Raw genomic sequence first — 24,114 nt, 5'->3', positions numbered from 1 at the left:
ACTTTTTCCAAATTATCTAATGCTTCTTCAAATGAATCACCATAAACTGTAAAATCATCCATATAGACCTCTACACAATCATGGATTAGATCAGAAAAGATTCCTAGTATTGCCCTTTGAAATGTTGCGGGTGCATTACATAATCCAAAAGGAAGCACTCGGTAAGAAAAAGTTCCCCATGGACAGGTAAATGTGGTCTTATCTTGATCTCAGGTGCTACCTGAATTTGATTATAGCCACTAAAACCATCCAAAAATGAAAAGTAATTTTTGCTTGCTAGAGTATCTAATACCTGATCGATAGAGGGTAAAGGAAAGTGATCCTTCAAAGTTGCTTTATTCAATTCCCTGTAATCAATGCATACCCTCCATTTACCATTCTTTTTAGGTACTATAACCAAAGGAGAAACCCATCGGCTATTTGAAATTGGATAAATGAAGTTTACATTAAGTAGTTTTTGGAGCTCTTCTTTCACTATCTCCCTAAGGTTTGGATTCATCATTCTCTGAGGTTGTTTTATTGGTCTACTATTTTCCTCGGTGTAGATGTGATGAATACAAGTCTTAGGGTCAATACCTTTCATATCAGTATACTCCCATGCAAATGCAGTAGAATGTTTCTGCAAGATTTTGGTTAGCTCTCCCTGTTGTGATTTTTCCAAGTTTTTGTTGATATTCAATGTTTTACCTGGAAAGATCTCAATGGCAGAAATACCAAACTCTTCCATAGAGTAAAGAGACATTTGTCTAGATGATAGATACTCAATGTCAGAATCTAACTAAAATTGTGTGTGGTCATATTCTGAAGATGTTTCAAAGTTTTCTAATGTGTTCAGAATTTGACTATTTTCACTGATTTCAGAAATGGTAAAGACAGGTTGTATAGTGTCCTCATCATCGACCCATTCATTATCTCCTACTTCTGTAATTGCTTTTGTTGGAGGATCCAAATTGAATTTCTTTGTCGAATTACCATCAGAAATATACATATCCCCAGATCTACAACTGATAAAAGCATCAGCTGTGGCTAGCCAAGGTATTCCTAAGATGAGTGGGTGCCCTCCTAGATTACTCTTGGGAGTTAAAATCATGAAATCTATTGGATATTCCCAAGAATCTAAGGAGACCAAAATGTCTTCTAATACACAATCTAGTTTGATAATTGATCGATCTGCAAGTTGCAGCAGAGTAGGTGTAAAAAGAAGGTTAGGAAGTTTTAGCTGTTCCATAGTCTAGCTACTCATAATGTTGATAGCAGCACCTAAATCAATCAATGTATTTGGAATTTCTACCCCATTGATATGTGTTTTTAAAATTGGACTACCGGGATCTACATACTTCTGCATGGTAATTTTTCCCATCATGATATCTGTAATTTTTCCTACGAGGTGGATTCTTCTTGTATCTCTTGGTTTCCTTCCTGGTCTTTTGAGACTCAACTCCTTTATTGTTTTTGCTAGAATAGGAATCTCTCTAATGGCTTGTAACAAGGGAATCTTGATACAGACATTCTTTAATTCATCTAGAAAATCATAGTCAGGCAACAAGATTTGTTTTTCCACTCCTTTGTCAATTTGTAATCTTTCAGGAAAAGGAGGTGTGGATGAAGATGCAGATTTCTCAACTATAGGAGTTGTGGGGGTTGACTCTTTTTCTTTTTCTTTTTGAGTGCTTGGGTTTTGAAGAGATGCTTCAGAACCTTTATTGGCTTCAAGAGAATCTTCCTCAGAAATGCTTTTCTTTTGAGCATCTATAGAAGGCTTTTCTAAAACTCTACCAGTTCTGAGTTGTACATCATTGAGAGGAACAATCATATAGGTAGGAAATTGTTGTTCTTCTACCATGTATGCATTTTGAGGGTTTTTATTATTGGGATTTGGCAATGGATGGGAAGGTAGTTGATTTGTCTTTTGTTGGAATGGAAGCAAGAGTTGGGAATTTGGATTTTGTTGAGATGGTTGTTGTTGTTGTGGAAATGGCAATAAAAGTTGTGGATTTTGATTTGGAAGTTGTGGAGCTTGTTGATTTTGAAAAGATGGAGGATATTGATAAAATTGAGAAAATCTCCCATAAGGATTTTGCATACCTTGTACCCATGATTGAAATGGATTTTGAGGTTGGGACCAAGGTTGTTGCCAAAGATTCCAATTTGGTGGGGGTTGAAAGTTCGTGGGGTTGTTAAACCCTTGATTTTGTTGCCCCTGCCAAGGTCTCCTTGAAACAAAACAGAGAGACTCAATTGAATTTGGGTCTTCTTGAAAGACAACTTTGAGCCCCGGAATTGAAGGACAATCCTTGGTCTCATGGCTTTCTGAACAAATTACACATGTTTCTACAACTTTTGCATCCAAGGGGCATTCCCTTAGAGCATGTTTCTTCCTACATTTTGGACAAAAGATGGCCAAAGCTTCAGCTTCTGCTTTCTGCTTGTTTTGTATCTTAAGGGTGTATAGTTGCTCACTAAGGCTCCTTAAAATATCAGTTTTGAACTCATCAAGCATGTTGCCAATCTCGGCTCTACTTACTGATCCAATTGCAGATTTGTTTGCTCTAATGAGAGAAGGATCTCTAGGCCCTTTTCCAGTTTTAGATTTTCCCCTTGAGAGATGGACACATAGCTCTGCTATATCATGAAGTGGAAGTTGAGATATATCTCCTTTTCCCATCATGTTCAAAATATCTATCCATTCATCTCTAATGGCTTTTAATAGAAGGGCTTTCAAGGTTTCCTCATCTAGGTTATTCATTTTTGCTCTTTTCAGGTTGTATTGAAATCTTTCAAGTAAATCCTCCAATTTTTCATCTTCTTTTTGCACCATTTTGAATACCTCATCCTTATGATTGGTGGGCATACAATAGTCCATGTATCTATCCAAAAATGTTTTTTTCATATCATTCCAAGTCCTAATAGATTGAGTGACTAATCCCATGAACCATTTTAGAGCAGCTTCCTTCAATGTTGAATGAAACAATTTGAGTTTTTGAGAGTCTTCCATATAATCATAAGTTCGGCACACGACTTCAAACTCAAATAGAAATGTTTCAGGATCCTTACTTCGCAACCCATAAAAGTTTGGGAGGACAGATGGTGAGATGTTTTTCATTGTTGTTTGAGATTCCTCATCAACTATAGGAAATCCAAATGAGTTATCTCCATCCCTATTTCCCCCGTTGTTACCTCTACCTCCTCCATTGTTTCCTCCTCCTCTACCTCTACCTATACCTCCTCTAAATCCGTTTACTACTTCCTCTGTCATGATAGTTTCCTCAGAGATTTCAGAGTCCTCTGGTTCTTCTACTAATGGCGAACGAGGAGGAATTTCTCCCTCTTCTTCTTCAGGTAATTCTACTTCCTTGATTACAATGTGTTTTCCTGTAGAAGTAAAGAAAGGGTCTTTCCCTAACTCAGATTCGGTGGATAGTGTGGGAGAGTCTCCTAATTCAGCTGCTACCCCTTGAATTCCAAGAATCCTAAGGCTAGAAGTGTGAGTTGGGGATGATGGAGGTGTATCTTGTCTATACCTTGAAGTAGATGGAGTTGTAAAAATCAAACTCTTGGCCCTAGCTATAAACCTTCCCCTAGAATCTCTTGCTCTATGCATGTCATTTTTTTTTTTTCAAGTCGGGCTAATAATTCTCTTTCTGATCTTCCAAATCAATCTAGGTGTAAGAAGAGAGCATACTGAAGAAATTATTGAACCAATAACTCTCTTTTCTGATCCTCCAGGTCACACTAGGTGAAAGAGGAGAGCATACTTTGAGAAGTTATCAATTTTTACCTTCTTTGAAATTTTATTGTTTTTTTTTAAGAAATTGGCTACCTAGTTTCACTTCCCCAGCAATGGCGCCAAAATGTTTGGTCAATTTAGTGTGTCCTAAATTGCTATATAAATTTTCAATCCAGGAGTCGTAAACTGCTGAAGTGAGGTGCACTATATATGCAAGATAACCGATTTCTTACTTCTTTGTCGTTTTTGATTTTTGGTTTGTTTTTGGGTTTATCTTTTGTTGATTCCCTAATGTGAGATGGCAAAATTCAAAGTCAAGTATGGATATAAGTGTTCAAGGCAATGGTTACCTTTAAAATGATTTCCAACTTCAAAGTTTTCAAAAAGGTTTTAAAACTTGCAATGATGAAATCAATTCCTAAGAGAAAATAAAGATGTACCTATATTCTAATTAAACCAAACAGTGAGCTAGTGACTATGAAACCCAGTATCCTTGCTGTTGTATAAAAAGACACTGAACTCAAAGAAATTCAAAACTGCAAACAAAGTAAAATAAATCATATTACATCAACTCATATTATGACCCCTCACCATTCGACTCGCTCTGGCTATAGGAGGTAATCATAAACAAATTGAGAAATCTAATATCTAATTTGCATAAAATGAAACTAAGATCAAACTACGCATTCATACTTCAATCCCTCACCATTTGACTTGCTCTAGCTATAGGAGGTAACTGAAAATGACATGAGCAATTCAATAACTAACTTGTAGAAAAATAAAATAATATCAAACTACGCATTCATCCTTCAATCACTCACCATTTGACTCACTCTGGCTATAGGAGGTAACTGAAAATGACATGAGTAATCTAATATCTATCTTGCAGAAAAGTAAATGAACAAAACAAAACTGAAAGAAATAAACAGTGCTGGAATTAGAACTAAGAAAATAAATCAGCAGAAGGACAAGATAATTCCATGTCATTAGTCATTAAAAGCTATGTGCAATTGCCTGGGCTGTCTATTAGAACCTGAAATAAAGACACTGATCAGTTAACAGTCATTAGAAAGCATAAAAAAACTATGGACAACAATCAACATGAATACCAAAAGCAGTGTAATATATACAAACAAACAATTATGGCATCAGGAACGTAAAGGAAGAAAGCATGAAACTATACAGCAATTACAGAACCTTGGTGTGTACAGGGGCCCTTTGCACAACCTTGGCCAATCAACAATCAACCATGAATTGAGCTTAAAAACAGTGTCTTCTCATGTATTAAAATGCAGTCATAACATAAGGAACAAGTCACGGCACAGTGGGTTTGTAAACATTCAATATTACATTCAAAAATCTAGTTAATATGTGTATGGGAATGCTTTATTTATAACAGAGGAAGACACAACTAATTTCCTAAAATCTGCACTGATAAACAGACACGTGAATAACCATGTCGAGAAATCTAGCATGATGGTAGTCGTGAAAATAAAATCCAAGGAGGGTGGCTGTTAGATTCGGTTCATGGAGTAGTCCACAGGTGTTAGCATGCCTCCTGAGATTTAGGAATTTTCCACGCAAGTCTTCACGTGGTGAAAAACAGAGTTCTGCCACTGTAAAACTCTTAGGTTGACCACCGCTTGGCTGTCTTTGACCTCGGCCTTCTGTGAGGGATTCGGCTGAACCAAGAGGACACGTTCCATGTCCACATCATTTGCAACTTGCCCATTTGGCCGAATTCTCCTGTAGACACGTATAACATAGACTTCAACAAAAAGGCTGCGGAAAGTTGAGCTGGCTGCGGAAAATGACAAGATTCCGCAGCTAACTGAGCAAAAATATAGATCAAACAGCAGTCACAAGACATAGTTAGGAAACCATTTTATATACTCTTTTTAAACTAATATGCAATGATTTGATAGCTTAGGAAGTCCAGGTAAATGGGAAAAAGGCTAAAAAGGTGTATAGGGAAGATGCAAGTTTGGGACTCAACACTTGAGTTCCCTTCAAGTACCTTAGAACTCTTTTTTCAGCAGAACAATGTCCCTCACAAGGCTTTTGCATAAACCTGGAGAGGATTCCAATAGCAAACGAAATGTCTGGTCTGGTAGTAGTTAGGTAGTTGAGACTTCCTACAAGCCGTCTATACTTTGTTGCATCCTAAAATTCTTTTCCTTCAATAGATGTGAGCTTTAAGTTTTGTTCCATTGGAGTAGTAAGAGGATTGCATTCTATCATGCCAAATCTGTTCAACAGATCTCCAATGTACTTCTTTCGAGAAAGAAATATGGACTTTGGACATTGAGTTACTTCAATACGAAGATAGCAATGAACATAGCCCAAATCAGTCATTTCAAAACTTTTCCCCAATTCCTTCTTTATGGATGCAATGTAGATTTCATTGTTCCTTGTCATCAACAGATCATCTACATATACCACAAGGTATACAACTGTTTTTCCAACTTTCTTGACAAATAAAGTTGCATCATCAAGATCATAATGTTTGAAATTGAGTTTCAAAAGATGCTCAGTTAGTTTTTCATACCAGGCTTGCAGTGCTTGTTTGAGGCCATATAAGGACTTCACAAGTTTGCATACTTTATGTTCATGTCCTTTCACAGCAAATCCTTCAGGCTGGAACATAAAAACATTCTCTTTTAGATCTCCATTCAAGAAAGCAATTTTTACATCCATTTGATGGACTTTCCAATCGTTCTGAACTGCTAGGGCAAAGAGTGTTTGGATGGTAGCCCATTTTTCTGTGGGGGAAGGAGTATCCTCATAATCGACCCCTTCCTTTTGTGCAAAACCTTTTGCCACAAGTCTAGCTTTGTGCTTGTCAAGTGAGCCATCGGCTTTATACTTGTTCTTGTAGACCCACTTGTAGCCAATTGGTTTGGTTCCTAATGGAGGATCAACCAACTTCCAAGTGCCATTCTTTGTGAGGGCATCATACTCCTTTTTCATTGCTTCTTTCCATTCATCATGAGAAGCATCTTCTTTGAAGGAAGTTGGTTCAAAATATGTAGAAAAATTCAATTCACAATCATAAGAAACATCCATATCAATAGGTGAATTAGAGTCATCTACATCATCTCCATTTTGCCGGTTTGAATTTCTAGTTCCTATCTTTCCAACCTCATCAGGATGAACAATTTCAAGTGTCTTTATCAGCCACTTTGGAGGACTTTTCTCAGATGGTCCAGACTGCTCTGTTGATTGAGTTAGGACTGAATCAATATTGAGTCTCCCAATTCTATCAATCACATCACTTAAAGCATCATCTGTTGTTGGAGTTTCATGCAGGGGAGAGGGTTCTTCAGAAGAAGATTCCACATGTTGATCTAGTATAGGAATCCCCCCTTCAATATGTGGAATCTGATTATCAAATTATTGAAATGATTTTTCATTTGTGAATCTATCCAAGCGATCAAGTTTCCGCTCAACAACATTGTCAGTTTTGGATGATTCAAGAAAATTGCATCTCTAGATACAACAAACTTTTTATTGACTTCATCATAGAGATGGTATGCTTTGGAGATGTTTGAATACCCCAAGAAGATACACTTACAACTTCTTGCACCAAGTTTATTTCTATGTACCTTTGGTATCAAGGCATAACAGGTGGAACCAAAGACCCTAAGATGTTTTACCAAAGGAATGTGCCCATACCACATTTCATAGGGAGTCTTGTTTTTTATAGCATTAGATGGACGTCTATTCTTTATATATGCAGCACATAGAACAACATCAACCCAAAACATTATTTTTACATTTTTGAAGAAGAACATGGAGTGTACCATATTTAAGATTGTTGTATTCATTCTTTCAGCTACACCATTCTGTTGGGGATTATAAGGTACAGTCGTTTGATGTTTGATCCCATGTTGGCGAAGATAGTTTTCAAATTCATTTGATATGTATTCTTTTCCATTATCAGTGCGAATAGACCCAATATGAGATTGTGCATCATTTTCAATCCATTTATGAAAGTTCTTGAATGTTTGAAAAGCATCAGATTTGTTCTTCAATAAGTAAACCCAACACATTCTGGTGTAGTCATCAATAAATGTAATCATATATTTATTTCCATTTGCAGAAGGAACGGGCATTGGACCACATAAATCTGAATGAATGAGTTCAAGTTTTCTATGTGCTCTTGAATGTGAATCATGAAAAGATTGTTTGCTATGCTTATCTAGAATGCAAGCATCACATTGCTTAAATTTCCTAGGAATTGTAGGTAAACCAGCAACACCATTTTTCTTCAACAAGCAGAGGTTGTCATAGTTCAAATGTCCAAATATAGCATGCCATAATAAACTTGATGGAAGTGTACCTTCTTCATAATGAGAATTGTATGAGAAATGTTGTGCATGAGCAAAGGTACCTTGCAGCTTGAGAAGCCTTTCTTCTTCTATTTTGTTAGGGTCCCACCCTAACCCCCTTATTTATGTAATGGGATCACGTCATAGTCAAGAGTCAATAAAGCCCATATTAATATTTGTAAGTGGTTAACCCGCAATTAATGACGGGACCACAGTTAGTTGCAAATGGGCCGTAGTATTAGATAGATGGTATTAATAAAACCCACGGTATTGATCCGTGGTATTGCATGTATGAGTCATATATAAAGGATAGAGACTCTCTGCGAGGAGCATCATGTCTTATTTTGTAAGCGAGCTCTGCTCTATTGGAGGTTGCCCTCTCAAAGAGGCAAGTGAACATTACTCTCTGAATAATAAAATCATTGTTGTTCTGTGTTCTAGGTATCATTTCTTCGCATATTCTGTATTTGGGTATCATTTTGCAGGTTAAGAGCATAACAAGTGGTATCAGAGCACTTTCCAGGGCCGGTGGGATCTCCATTTCTTAGCAAATTTTTTTTTTGGCTAGAGACGTGTTCCGGCGTCTTTAAACCACGGGATCTGTCGTTGAGCGCATAAACCTGCGGATTAGGGGAGGCATGCACGCAGGAAATACAAGAGGTGGTCACATCTGTTGGACTCCCTTGTAACCCCTGTGAGTACCCCTTCGAGTAGTAGCGCATTAGACAGAACCGTGCACGGACTATCTTCCACGTACCCTCTGGGTATATCGGAAGCCCGCTAGGCTCCCTTGAAACCTTGCCATAGATAAACCGTCGGCCGTCTTGCGGCTACAGTACACCGAGAACAACACTCGGAGAGATTACTCGCCCGTATGATAGGGTAGTCGGGTTGTACGGCTAAGGGTACGGTTGATCCTCCTTAGTTAGAGCCCTGAAACATTGGGCCGAGTACTACTGCCAGACCCTTATGTATATTGCGATCTGTAGCACCTGACAGTCCTCAAGACCATAGTTCCCTTTTCTGTCGAGGGATCACGCATCATCTCTTCCAGATCCGCTTGTGAAAAAGGGGTGCAACAGCAGCAGACATCAGTCCCGCAGTCTCGAGTTCGCAGATCAATCATTCCGATCTATTAGATCCATCAGAGCCGCAGAGCCATCAGATCCGCCATTCAAATCACTCAGATCCACCAGATCTGAGTAGTGTGTGGGGTTCCTATACCGGGGCATAATTTTCGCAAGACTTTTTTCAGCATTGATATTTAGAAGATTTGGTGATCTAGCCCATCAGAATCAGGACGACGAGCTATGCAAGGTGGTACCATTCAATTCTTACTGAATTTTTTTTTTGGCGGTCCCAAATCTCAAGAACATCTGATTGGTGCATGGTAGAAACTAGAGCTCAAGCTATGGCCAATGAAAGGATGGACAACCTTGAAACAACCTTGAAATCCATCCAAAATCAAATTGAAAGCCTATCGAAACTAATCTTGAAGGGCAAGGAGGAAGCCCACGAGGAGGCGTATAATGGCAAGGGACACAGTGAGGGTGAGTCTAGCCACTCTCCTCACGCCTGGGGCACCCACCAATAATCTCATGAGCAACGTCCCAAGTTGGATATGCATAAATTTGATGGGTCTCAGCCAAAAACATGGATAGCACAAATGGAGCAGTACTTCAATGTGAATAACATCTTAGTTGATGATACTCAGCTTATGGTGGCGATCATGTACTTGGACAATGAAAGGTGGCAATGGTGGGAATGGCATCAACGTTGCAGTGGACCTTTTCGGACTTGGACCACCTTCAAAAAAGCTCTTCAAGACCGTTTTGACCAAGAATCTTCTTTTTTGGGTCATCTTACTAAGCTCCGACAAACTGGCACAGTGGACGAATATATTACAGCCTTCAAAGCCTTAGCCTTACGCACCTGGGATCTCTCAAATGAATTCTACACGAAATGTTTTATTAGTGGTCTTAAAGAAGCCATAAAAGCCCAAGTCCAACTGCACCACCCTCCCACGTGGACAAAGGCTTGCAAGGTAGCTCGTAACGTGGAACGTGCGTTAGCAACCCAGTACAGTCGCCCAAATTTCCCCGCTAAGGGTCGCTCCCCACAGGATCACAGCACCACTCAAACACTTAAGGTCCAAAAGGTGTCACCTGCAGAAATGGCCGAAAGAAGAAAGTAAGGATTATATTACTACTGTGATGAAAAATACTCCCCAGGTCACAAATGAAAGGAGCCCAAATTTTTTCAAATTGATGCCATTGATTATAGCTCATCGGAGGAAGATCCACCACTAGAGAAACATGAGGAGGTAGAAGAGGACAACCAATAGGACAATGTACCTGACGAACCAGTTATTTCGCTGCATGCTTTGGCAGGGATTTCTTCACCTCAAACTCTCAAAATCAGAGGTTTTATCAAACATCGCCCAGTAGTAGTCTTGATTGATAGTGGAAGTACACATAATTTCATCCATCAAAAAGTCGCGGAAGCAGTGCATTATTTTGTAGGAGCAGTTTCTAACTTCCAAGTTCAAATCATGGATGGGGGCATAATGAAATGTGAAGGCCGCTGTGAAAATGTCAAACATCAAATGGGGGATTATCAGTTGAAGACCCACATGTTTGCCATACACATGGGAGGATGCGACATTGTCCTCGACGTTGACTGGCTCCGCACTCTGGGGCCTATCACAATGGATTTCCAGGAGTTATATATGAGTTTTAAGCAGAACAACTGCACACATATCCTCCGTGGACTCCAGGTGGGAACTCCCTCTATCATCAGCTCGCATAGGATGGAAAAATTGCTAAAAAAGGGCCATCATGGAGTTATAGCTCAATTTAATGCCATCCAGGCAGTCGCAACCAAGTCTCTGCCAATTCATCCGGAGATGCAACATATTTTAAATAACCATCTTCCGGTCTTTGACAAGCCTCATGAGCTTCCACCCTCGAGAGGGGAACATGATCATAGCATCACCTTGGTTCTAGGGGCCCAACCCCCAAATGTGCGCCCATATAGATATCCGTTCACCCAAAAGAATGAAATAGAAAAAATAATCAAGGAACTTTTGGAAGCAGGTGTCATTCGTCCCAGCATTAGTCCTTATTCGTCACCGATGGTCATGGTGCTCAAGAAAGATGGGGAGTGGCGGATGTGTCCAGACTTCAGGGCTCTCAATAAGTTGACAGTCAAAGATAAATTTCCCATCCCAGTGGTTGATGATTTTCTGGATGAACTCAATGCGTCTCAATTCTTCACTAAGCTGGATCTGCGCTCAGGCTACCACCAAATTCGCATGAAGGAAGTTGACATTCCAAAGACTGCTTTCCGCACTCATGAAGGCCATTATGAGTTCCTAGTCATGCCATTCAGTCTTTGTAATGCCCCATCTACTTTTCAAAGCCTTATGAACCACCTTCTCAAACCATATCTCAAGAAATTTGTCCTTGTCTTCTTCGATGACATCCTCATCTATAGTTGCACTTGGGCCGCACATCTTCAGCATGTAGATCTACTCCTGCAACTGCTCCGCAAGCATAAATTATTTGTTAAAATGTCCAAGTGTGCGTTTGGCATGGAAGAAGTTGAGTATTTGGGCCACATTGTGGGGCGTGAAGGTGTCAAGGTGGACCCCAAAAAGATCCAGGCAATGTAGGAGTGGCCTCAACCTCAGACCTTGAAAAGCCTGAGAGGATTCTTGGGTCTCATAGGCTATTATCGCAAATTTGTCCACAATTATGGTTGCATAGTAAAGCCCCTCACTCAACTCCTAAAGAAAAATTCATTCTTCTGGAATGAGGAAGCACAACAGGCCTTTACAACTCTCAAAAATGCCATGTGTTCCACTCCAGTCTTAGCACTACCTGATTTCACCAAATCTTTTGTCATTGAATGTGATGCTTCGGGTACAGGTATTGGGGCAGTCTTAATGCAGGAAGGATGACCTTTGGCCTTCACCAGCCAACAACTCAATGGGAAGAATCTAGGCCAATCTACCTACGAGAAGGAAATGATGGCCATCTTACATGCAGTAGAGACCTGGCGACCTTACTTATTGCGGCAACGTTTCCAAATCCACACAGACCATCACAGTCCTAAATATTTTTTGGAGCAACGCTTATCCTCCCCACAACAAAATAAATGGCTAGCCAAAATTCTAGGATATGATTATGAGATCATTTACAAGAAAGGGCAAGACAACAGGGTAGTAGATGCATTACCTCGCCAATTTTAGGAGGAAAGTATCCTGCTAGCAATTTCCCTTCCCATTTCAGAATGGATCGAAGAAGCTCGCCGGGAATGGTTTTCACATCCCAGGCTCTCCCAAATCATTTCTCAATTGCAGACGGATCCAAATTCCAACAAGGGCTACTCGTGGCAGGATGAGATTCTTTGCTATAAGGACAGAGTCATCATATCACCAACCTCCACCCTCAAAACTCGCATTTTGGAAGAATTGCAGTCATCCCCCATTGCAGGACATTCAGGCTTTCAAAAGACATATGCTCACACCAGAAGATCATTTTTTTGGATAGGTATGAAAAAGGACATCCTTACTTTCATAGCCGAATGCGATGTCTGTCAACGACACAAAGGGGAGATAGTCAATACACCAGGCACATTACAACCGTTGCCCATCCCGACATCAATATGGATAGAAGTTTCTATGGATTTCATTACAGGTCTTCCAAAGTTAGGAAACAAGTCAGTCATCATGGTGGTTGTGGACAGACTTTTGAAGTATGCTCATTTTTGCGCCATACCCCACCCGTTTACACCAACTTTGGTCGCTCAATATTTCATGGATCAGATCTTCAAATTGCATGGCATGCCCACTTCTATTGTGTCCGATCGTGACCCAATCTTCACAAGTAATTTTTGGCAGGAACTCTTCAGGCTACAAGGCACTCAACTGAAACTCAGTACTTCCTATCATCCACAAACGGATGGTCAAACTGAAGCCGTCAACAAATGTCTGGAAACCTACCTTAGGTGTTTCACTTCAGAAAAGCAACATCTTTGGGTACAATGGTTACCTCTGGCTGAATGGTGGTATAACACCAACTATCATGCCACCACCAAAATTACTCCCTATGAAGCAGTCTATGGTCAACTCCCTCCTTCCCCTACTTCTTATATTAAGGGATGCTCGAAGGTACAAGTAGTGGATCAACTCCTACAACACCGCGCCACCATGCTCGCCCATCTTCGAGAGAATATTCATCAAGCTCAAAACCGCATGAAGCAACAAGTAGACCAGCATCACTCAGAGCACCAATTTCAAGAAGGGGATCAGGTCTTTTTACGACTGCAACCATATAAGAAAACATCACTCAAAGACAAGGGTTGTCAGAAACTATCTCCCAAATTCTACGGACCATATCAAGTACTTCAACGCATTGGAGAAGTGGCTTACAAGTTGGCCTTGCCGCCTACTGCAAAAATCCATCCAGTTTTCCATGTCTCATGCCTCAAGAAAGTGATTGGGAACAATTGCAGAATTCAGACCAGTCTACCTGAATTGGACGAGGAAGGGTCAATCTGGCTTCAACCCGAACAGGTCCTAGACACACGAAACAAGCACCTACGTGACCGCATGATTAAGGAAGTCCTCGTCAAATGGAAAGACACCTCTCTGGAAGATGCAACTTGGGAACCAGCCACTATTCTTCAGCAGTTTCCGCAGCTTCAGCCTTGAGGACAAGGCTAGTCTTAAAGGGGAGGGCATGATAGGGTCCCACCCTAACCCCCTTATTTATGTAATGGGATCACGTCATAGTCAAGAGTCAATAAAGCCCATATTAATATTTGTAAGTGGTTAACCTGCAATTAATGACGGGACCACAGTTAATTGCAAATGGGTCGTAGTATTAGATAGATGGTATTAATAAAACCCATGGTATTGATCCATGGTATTGCATGTATGAGTCATATATAAAGGATAGAGACTCCCTACGAGGAGCGTCGTGTCTTATTTTATAAGCGAGCTCTGCTCTATTTGAGGTTGCCCCCTCGAAGAGGCAAGTGAACATTACTCTCTGAATAATAAAATCATTGTTGTTCTGTGTTCTGGGTATCTTTTCTTCGCATATTCTGTATTTGGGTATCATTTTGCAGGTTAAGAGCATAACATATTCCCCTCATGACAAGTGAGTGGTCAAATGCTCTTCTCACCTCAAGCTTTCCATCAAACATATGAATGGAGTGACCTTGCTAGCGGATGTGGACCAAGGACAACAAGTTTCTCTTTAGCTGTGGGAGATATAGAACATGATGCAGAAGAAAGTGTGGAAAACCAGGCAATTTAAGCTTGATTGTGCCAAGCCCTAGTGGCTTGATTTTTGATTGGTCTGCAAAGTATACTGCTCCATCAACATTGTCAGTAAACTCTTCAAAAAAATCTTTTCTATGAGTCATGTGGCAAGTTACTCCTGAATCAAGCAACCAATCATTTTTCCAAGAAGCAAGCGAAGCATTAAATAAATCTTCATTTACTCCAATATTACATTGTGCCACCGCATAATGAGCAGATTCAGGTGCTTTACCATTGTATGTGTCATTAATTTTACCTTTGGGTTGATTTCTTTGTTGCTCGAATTTGTACAAGGTATTTTGCATATAGAGGCATCATGTGATCCATTTCTTTTGCAGCGTATGCAGTGCAAATCTGCCTTTTCTCCTTGAGAGTGTCTGCCCCTCTTGCCTCTGAAGTATCTTCCTCTTCCTCTTTGACCACATCTTCCCTTGGAAGAATCTTGAGCAAGATTCTTTTCTTAATGAGCAAGGCACACAGCCTCTTCAGAAGATTCAGGGGCTATCTTCTTTCCAAAAGATTTCTCTCTTTCAGCAAAATTTTTCACAAGAGAGTCAAAGGTAATATCTTTGAGATTTCCATTTGCTTGCAATGACTCAAGATAATTGGAGTAAGTAGGATAAAGTGCCTTGAGAAAAGCAATAAGAGGAATATCCAATTCAACCTTAGTGGATTTGATATCATGCATTATAGATTTTACTTCGGATGCAAGAGCAAGAGGATCATTATTTTGCAATTCAAGGGTGAAGAGTTTAATGATGAGTTGAACAACTTCAAGTGCAGAATGTGAGTCATAGAGTTCTTTCAGCTTTTGTAAGGCCTCGAAAGCAGTTTAAAATGGTGAAATATGGCGACTCACCTCTTCGTTTATAGATGCTGTGATTAATGCATAAGCTTTGCAATTCTTATTTTCCCAAATGGTGAGCTCTTTGTCTGAGTTAGGTTGTTCTGGCTCTTTGTCTCTGTCTCCAATGCACACTCCTTTCCACAACTCATTGAAAATAAGGGTGTGTTTTGTCATCCAGGACCACTCAGGATAGTTCTCCTTGCCATTGAGAACTATTCCCACAATAGATATGATTGAATGCATTTTAAAAACTGTGTACTATAAAAAAATACTTCTGCTGCAAAATTTTACTCCTAATGGGAAAAAATATGATTCTGATATGATGGGACAAAATATCAATACACATTAAACTAGACAACATTAAAGTATAGAATATATGGGTGGGGCAGTGTATGGTGAGTGTAAATATATGGTCGGACTAGCATTCAATGTAATAAACAAGACTGTGTATTAACATAATGCAAGAACTATGTATATATGGGGCAGTGTAAATATACAAAAGTATACTAGCGTTCAACAGACTTCGATGGCAGTGTAAATACAAATAGAGGAACTCCTCACAGATTCAAAAAAATGCACAAGTACCATTTCTATCAGCATATGCAATTTGGACAGAGTAATATTCTATTTTGTGCATGATAGCACGTGCAGTGAAGGGAGGCAATGTCAGGCATCAATGCATATGCCAAAACCAACCTTTAATCTACGCAGCACAAACTTCAAAAAACTCAATGCTCATACCAGGAATTATGCATGGAGACTGCGCACATATAGACTTCATGCTTCAACGCATTTCTTGGGCTTCAACTTCACACAATTCTCAACAATTTTCCACAACTTTCACAAGTCGACATTCACAACCAGTGTTCATTCGAACCAACATTATCCTTCAACCTTCAAATCTTCAAATTTCAAATGCAGCAACGACCAATGGACTAGTTTTCAACATATTTTAGTGCACAACCTTCAAAACTCAATGCACAGAGAAACCGACCAGGAGTTGCAACGCACAAAGAAGTAGAGATTCAATGCTCCTCTTCTGGAAAACCGAGAGATGAAAGTGGGTAAACGTTACACCCATATAGAAAAACCATGCCAACAATGATCATGGTAGAGAGCCCAGAGAGCATAGAGAGGACAATTATGAATAGCCCAAGGAGTGCAGAGGGTACAGGCAATGATTATGGCAGAGAAAATTGATACAAGGAGTTACAACTAATTTCGGGAGTTGGCTTTGATACCATGTCAGGCCAGGCAGTAACTCCACCAAATCAATTCGTATTTTATTCTTTCAGGTTGGTCTTTATTATATACATGAGGGAGAGACTGTTTACTTCATCTCCCAATGACTGTTCATATTTCTTATTATTTATTTACATTAATTACATTCACCCAATCCTGATGATTAGATGTCAACAATATGAGCATCAGACCACATATATCAGAATGAATGAGATGAAGGATACCTTTTGTCTTATTTTCACTGGAAGGGAATGGTCCGCTTGTCTTCCTTCCACTGGCACACCTTGGACATATACTATAGAAATTTTTCTACAAAACCTCGATCCGATACCATGTAGAAATCCCCACCTGTAGATCACCTAGTAATGCAATATACTAAAGCAAAACACTTGATCTACTTCTACAAACAATTTAGCAGAAGCTTAATCGAACATGAGCAACATCAATAAGAACACATATAACTGATAAGAAGGAATCGCACATAACACAGAAGACATAATCCAGGGAAAGCCTCAGCCTAAAACCCCACACTCTGTATTATCATACATAGGATTTATATAAAGCCTTAGCTCTCACAAAGCTAGCCAGCTCTCAGTACATTCCTCACAGATGAAGGTGGACATACATCAGGATTACACAAATCCTTAGCTCTCACAGCTAGCCAGCTCTCAGTGCAATCCTCTTGGATGCTCACAGGCAATCAAGACTTCTCCTAAGCCTTCTCCTCTACCCTCCAACCCTCCTATTTCCTTGCACAGTTTTTCTTGGGCGATCCTTCTGTTACTAAGTGTAACACTGATCTCTCACACTCATCTCACACCCTGTAAAACTACACAACCCTCAAGGAACCTTAATCCTTCTGCCTGGATGATTTTCCTTTCTAGGAAAAATCCATCCAACTGATAGTACACTGTCTCTTCTATGATCTCAATTGGGTATTTCTCTGAACTAACATGCATGAGTTATTTATGAGAGAATATTTAGTTATTTGAAGTGTAGCAGTTACATGCATGCAAGCATTAACTAACTGAACTTACTTAATTTAAACAAACTATTTAAATCAAATATCACTTGACTTGACTCAGTTAACTGAGCCAACTAATGACTACTCAAATTAGAACTCATCCTTATCTCTTTAACTGATGGATAAATTCCTCTATTAATAGATAAACTGTTGCATGTCCTCACATAGACTTCATGTTTGATTTTTCCTTAACTAATTAACTCAAGATGAATTAATTAATTAATTTAAAAACTGCTGTTAATATCAAATTTAAATTTTACTTCCTATTTTTAGTCCAGGGACTGACTAAAATAGGAATCCATCCCGAACTTATAAAAATAGTAATTCTATTTTTAGCACTTCCATTTTTCATTCCCTGTTGCCCAATCTAGCACTGGTACCCAAAATGCTATTTTTAGCACTTCTATTTTGAACATTTCTTGTTTCCATTTTTCAACACTCCCTCTCAACAAGAAAGCCTTCAACTCGAACCCTATCCTATACCTCTGGAATGTTCTACATACAACACTTCTACCAAGTGTGGTTGCTCCAGCAACTCTTGGAACAAAAAAAAACTCCTCAACTGATCTCTGTTGGGCTAGAAGCATACTCTAATGCTGAAGCTCTACCTACTGCTGACAAGTGCTCCCTCTTTGATCTCTGAGCTACTGCAGCACCCCATGCATCTTGCACCGTTGCTCACCTTTCTGTTCCATCCTGCACTAGTGCAACACTCCTGTGCCTCTCGCATTGTTAAAGCCTCCTAGCTCTACACAGTCCTGTGACTCCTACACTGTAGCTCTCTCTACCGCTCCATCCACACCTGTGTCTACCCAATCAGTCAGTTTTGCTACTCCTCATTGGGGCTCTTGTAGTAATGTCAAATCAAAGAGGTTGGGTACCTCAAGGATCCTGACCCTCCTCCTTGGGACGATCACTCCACATCGCCCCACCTCCTACTTGTAGGTATGGATGCATGTGATCCCTCTGCCTACCTAGCTCAAAGTTTTCCCCTACTCGATCTCCTCTCAGCTTCTCTAGTTGTGGCTGCTCCACAACCTCCTGAAGCTTCTTCACTAATCGTGGCTCCTCCACAATTGTCTGAGACTTCTTCTGGCGCTGCATGTTGAGAGGTAATTTACTCTCCCTCTCAACCACCAAGTATCTAACCTTTTCCTTGCTCCTCAAGGCTTTGCATGCATCTTGTACCTCAAGTGCATACAGGTTCTTGGCTAGCACACCAATCTATTTCCACTTTCCCGTCGTCACGAAATTTTCTGGAAAAAGATCTGATTTTAAATCAGTGATATCTCCCTCATCCGAACTTCAATTTAGCTGATTTTATTTTTTGATTTTGGGTATTTTTCCACAAGAAATCCAAATCTGCTATTTGTTTCTGAAAATTTTGTACAAAAATTTTCATATCTGCTCTGCAAACTCTCGGCCCAAAACTCAAAACTTTGAAATCTCCTCTCAGTATACTGTTCTCTCCTTTAATCACCTTTGCTTTGATACCATGTAGAAATTTTTCTACAAAACCTCGCTCCGATACCATGTAGAAATTCCCACCTGTAGATCACCTGGTAATGCAATATACTAAAGCAAAACACTTGATCTACTTCTACAAACAATTTAGCAGAAGCTTAATCGAACATGAACAACATCAATAAGAACACATATAACTGATAAGAAGGAATCACACATAACACAGAAGATATAATCCGGGGAAAGCCTCAGCCTAAACCCCACTCTCTGTATTATCATACATAGGATTTATACAAAGCCTTAGCTCTCACACAGCTAGCCATCTCTTAGTACAATCCTCACAGATGAAGGTGGACATACATCAGGATTACACAAAGCTTTAGCTCTCACAGCTAGCCAGCTCTTAGTACAATCCTCCTGGATGCTCACAGGCAATCAAGACTTCTCTTAAGCCTTCTCCTCTGCCCTCCAAGCCTCCTATTTCCTTGCAGAGTTTTTTGGGTGATCCTCTTGTTACCAAGTGTAACACTGATCTCACACCCTGTAAAACTGCACAATCCTCAAGGAACCTTAAACCTTTTGCTTGGATGATTTTCCTTTATAGGAAAAATCCATCCAACTAAAAGTACATTGTCCCTTCTCTGATCTCAACTGGGTCTTTCTATGAACTGATATGCATGAGTTATTTATGAGAGAATATTCAATTATCTGAAGTGCAGCAGTTACATGCATGCAAGAATTAACTAACGGAACTTACTTAATTTAAAGAAACTGTTTAAATCAAATATAACTAGACTTAACTTATATAACTGATCCAACTAATTACTACTCAAATTAGAACTCATCTTTATCTCTTTAACTGATGATAAATTCCTCAATTAATAGATAAACTACTGCATGTCCTCACATAGGCTTCATGTTTGATTTTTCCTTAACTAATTAACTCAAGATGAATTAATTAATTAATTTACAAACTGTTGTTAATACCAAATTTAAATTTTACTTCCTATTTTTAGTCCAGGGACTGACTAAAATAGGAATCCATCATGAACTTCTAAAAATAACAATTCTATTTTTAGCACTTCCATTTTTCATTCCCTATCGCCCAATCTAGCACTGGTACCCAAAATGCTATTTTTAGCACTTCTATTTTTAGCATTTCTTGTTGCCATTTTTCAACATATACCATCATGTTGAGCTTGAACATCGAGAATCCCAGAGATCAAATTCTTTAATTTTGGAAGAGAATCATAATGAATATGGGCTAGCCTTTGGTGCCACAAATTTATTTGATGATTTTTATCATGGACCATAGCTAGAAGAGGTCTTCCTGTGACTTTATTGAGTCCTTCAAACTTAGATCAAAATGTGAAGGCATTTCTCATATAGGATCCAACAGGCCAATTAAGTAATTTTTCTTTGATGAATGCAACACTCATTCCTTTTTCCTCCAAAGTAGATATAAATACCAAATTTTTCTTCAATCCCGACACATACATTACATTATCAAGAAAAACATATTCCCCAAAGTCCAAATGATTTTTGACAGAACCAAAGCCTTTAACGAGATGAGTGGAGTTAACTCCAAGAATAATCTTCAAATTGGACAACCTCTCTACCAAGTTAGAGAGAACCTCCTTATGTTCTGAGAAATGATCAGAGGCCCCACTATCAACCAACCAACTATCCCAACTATCTGAAGGAGAGGAACAAGAAAGTGCATAAATAAGAATTTATTCAGATTGATTAATAACATTACTTTCATACCTAGAATTTCTTGAACTATTTTGTGGATGATAGCCTTCTTCACGATCATCAAGAGAGTCTCTTCTTATTCTATAATTCCTTCTTCCATCTCTTCTATCATCTCATCTATCATATGACCTATTTTTATTGTAGCCACGGTTATTGTTGTAGGACATTGAAGAGTTTCTTCCTAGAGCATCTCTCTTCTTGGGGAAATCTCGAGCATAGTGACCCTTTTGATGACACTTGCATCATTCAACCTATCTATCTCACCTTCTTGAATCCTTGAAGTCTCAGTTGGATTGAGGAGGTATTCTTGAATTAGATGGTTGTCCCTTTACTTTCTTCATGTTTTTTTCTTCCCTTGAGAATCAAAGGTTGTATGATCTCATTCACTTGGCTTTTGAATTCTCCATCTAGATATCATCAATCTTTCCTCTTGATTGCATAGAGAAATTAGCTCATCAAAATAAAGGATCCTTTCCCTGTTGTTGCTAGAAGTAATGGACATGTTCCATGGAGAAGGAAGGCCAATAAGGGTAGTCATCACCAATTCCATGTTAGGTATAATTTCATGAGCAGTCCAGAGTTGATCCTTGAGCTTAGTGATTCTTATGAAGAATGATTGCACAATTTCTCCCTTATGTATCTTAGACTCCTTGAGTTGATTCTTAAAATCCATAATGTGGCTCAAATTGTTTAGTTCATATATGTCAACAATCTTATCGTACATTTGTTTTAAAGTCTTCAAGGATGAAATATAAATGAGTAGATGATATCTTAAGGAATCAATAATGACCTTCTTAGCTTTAATATCACCTTTCTTGTACTTAGATTTGGCAGATTGAGGAGAATTTTATGGTGGTGGTGAAATATTTCCTTCCATGTACTCCAAGAAATCATACTCATCTAAAGTGACATTGGTCTTGGCCTTCCATGCTACAAATCAAGATGAGTCATCTAGATTTTTCATTGTCCTTGAAATATGAGATAGGAATTTTACCAAAGATAACCTTCAAATCAACTTCTAGAAGATGGATTCTCTTGCTCTATGTCTCTTGGGCTTGTATTCACCTCAACTCTGATACCATGCTAATTTTTCATCAATTGTTCTATGCTGCAAATATTACTTCAAAAATATTTAATAACATCCAATTTAACAATTTCCACTTCTTCAATTTTAAACCAATAACTATAGAGAAATATTAGATAGAGCACTTATACAAATGCATAATGAAATACAACCAAGAGACAAGAGACACAATATTTGGTCAATGACTAGGGTAAAACCCCACAAGGGGGAAAACCCTTTGCAAATATTCTTCCACTATATTCTCTTCAAATGATCAGTAGATAGAGTACATCATCCAAGAATCAAAGTCAAGCTTTGACTAATATCCAATATCCAATTAAGTCAAAATGGAAAGAAATTTATCCAAGATAGAGACAATCGATGTAAAGTTATAAAAAAGTCAACTTTAGTGCAAATATGTCCCATTCAACAAAAGCAATGTGTACCCTAACCAATAAACAGTCAAGGGTCAAAATAATCCTCTAGCATCTTGGTAAAAGGGCTTCCAACTCGGCCTCAGCTTGTCAAAGCTCAATCAAAACAATGCTAATTTGAGCAGTCAAACTTAGTCAATGCATAGAAGAATCCTATAATCAAAGGCCTATAATAAGTTTGTGGTCCAAATGCTTAGAATTCCTCAATTTTTGTGCCCTCCAATGCGGCCTAGATAATTAGGAAGAATCCCAAGAAAAAATCAGTAAAAAACAATCAAACATCCCTTGGTCAATGCTGGTCAACACCCTAAAATATTCATTAAATTTGGCCCAATTAGAAAATAACACTTGTCCTTCGTATGCGTGAGAGATCCCTGCAATTCGTGAGCTGTACGAGCCAATCATATGACGAGATAGAAGAATGTGTTGAGTTAATGAGGTGCCAAATGAGGAGAGCTCAACTTGTATTTATATGAGATGGAAGGCTTCTAATTTTGCTTCTAGGCCAACTTGAACAAATGTGCCAATGTGGGCTTTCCATCAAAAACATATTTTTCCTTGTCCAAATTAAGTCCTTCAAAAGTCAATTTTGTTCCTCTCAGAAAGATGAATTTAATGCAATGGTTGGAATTTGTCACTGATTTGCCAAATTAACACTCGCTATCAACTAGGAAGAAATTCTATTTGCATCATATGATCGTCATAAGTATCATGTCATCATGTCATATGCATCATTTCTCATATTTTCTTGTCTATGGTAATCTCATGTTGAACACTCTCAAATCTAAAGAAGAAGAATTACTGCAGGGGAGCTACAACTACCACCCCATATCTATCACCATCGAGGAGACTCAGCTACCACCTGAAATCGTCATCATCATCATCATCGTCAGGGAGCCATAGCTACCACATGAAATTAAAGACAATGGGTGAGATCAACCTACCCCAAAGCATAGGGATCACACTCTATCCCACAATCCTTGACAATAGGTGAGATCAACATACTGGAGGCAAAGATCACACTCTGCCTTATTGTCCTTGATCATCCATCTCAACCCTAAAGAGTTAGATAGTAGACCACTTGCATCCACGAACTTGGGCGATATCCACCTACTACAAGGGGTAGGGATCACGCTCTATCCCAAGTCCCTCATCCCATTGGCCAAATGGGGAGGTTATCCCATAGAGTGGGCATGATGCTAATTGGGGCATACTCTGACTAGGGGAGATCCCCAGTCTCTACATCCTATTGATTAGAGATATCTCATCCCTAGGAGACCTATAGCTCCATTCCTCACCATGAGAGCTTAACCATTGGGGAATAGCACTCCTTAGTTTTCTTGATCATCTAGGACCCTTATTTGAAAGGGTCATCTCAACTAGTCCAAGATGCTCTCTGAATACCAAGAACATCCCTTTCGACAAAGCCTTGGTGAGGATATTGACTATTTTCTCATCTGTCAAAATGTGAATGAAGTGTTATGCCTACTCTTTGCACCATCTCAAATGTAATGATATTTGATCTCTATATGCTTGGACTTGTCATGGAATACAATATTCTCCAATAAACAAATCCCACTCTTGTTGTTGCAATAAATGACTGTCATGTCCAAAAACTACTCAAATAGTTCTCCAAAGCGCTTCCTTAATCAAAATGCTTTACAACTCACCAGGATGGCTGAAATATACTTGGCCTCATCAATGCTAAGGCCTATGTATTTCTTCTTCCTGCTCATCCACGATATCATGGCAGATCCCAGACTAAAACAACATCCAAAGGTATTCTTGTTGTCACAACACTACCAACCCAATTTGCATCTATCTATCCATCTAGTCTAACATCTCCAATGACATATCTCAGTCCAAGGTTAATAGTCCCATGTAGATATCTCAATA

This window comes from Pinus tabuliformis, chromosome 6 (assembly GCF_031772625.1).
Source record: "Pinus tabuliformis cultivar Carrire ecotype Pingquan chromosome 6, CPIR1, whole genome shotgun sequence".
Classification (NCBI taxonomy): domain Eukaryota; kingdom Viridiplantae; phylum Streptophyta; class Pinopsida; order Pinales; family Pinaceae; genus Pinus; species Pinus tabuliformis.
Note: the sequence above shows the minus strand (reverse complement) of the source record.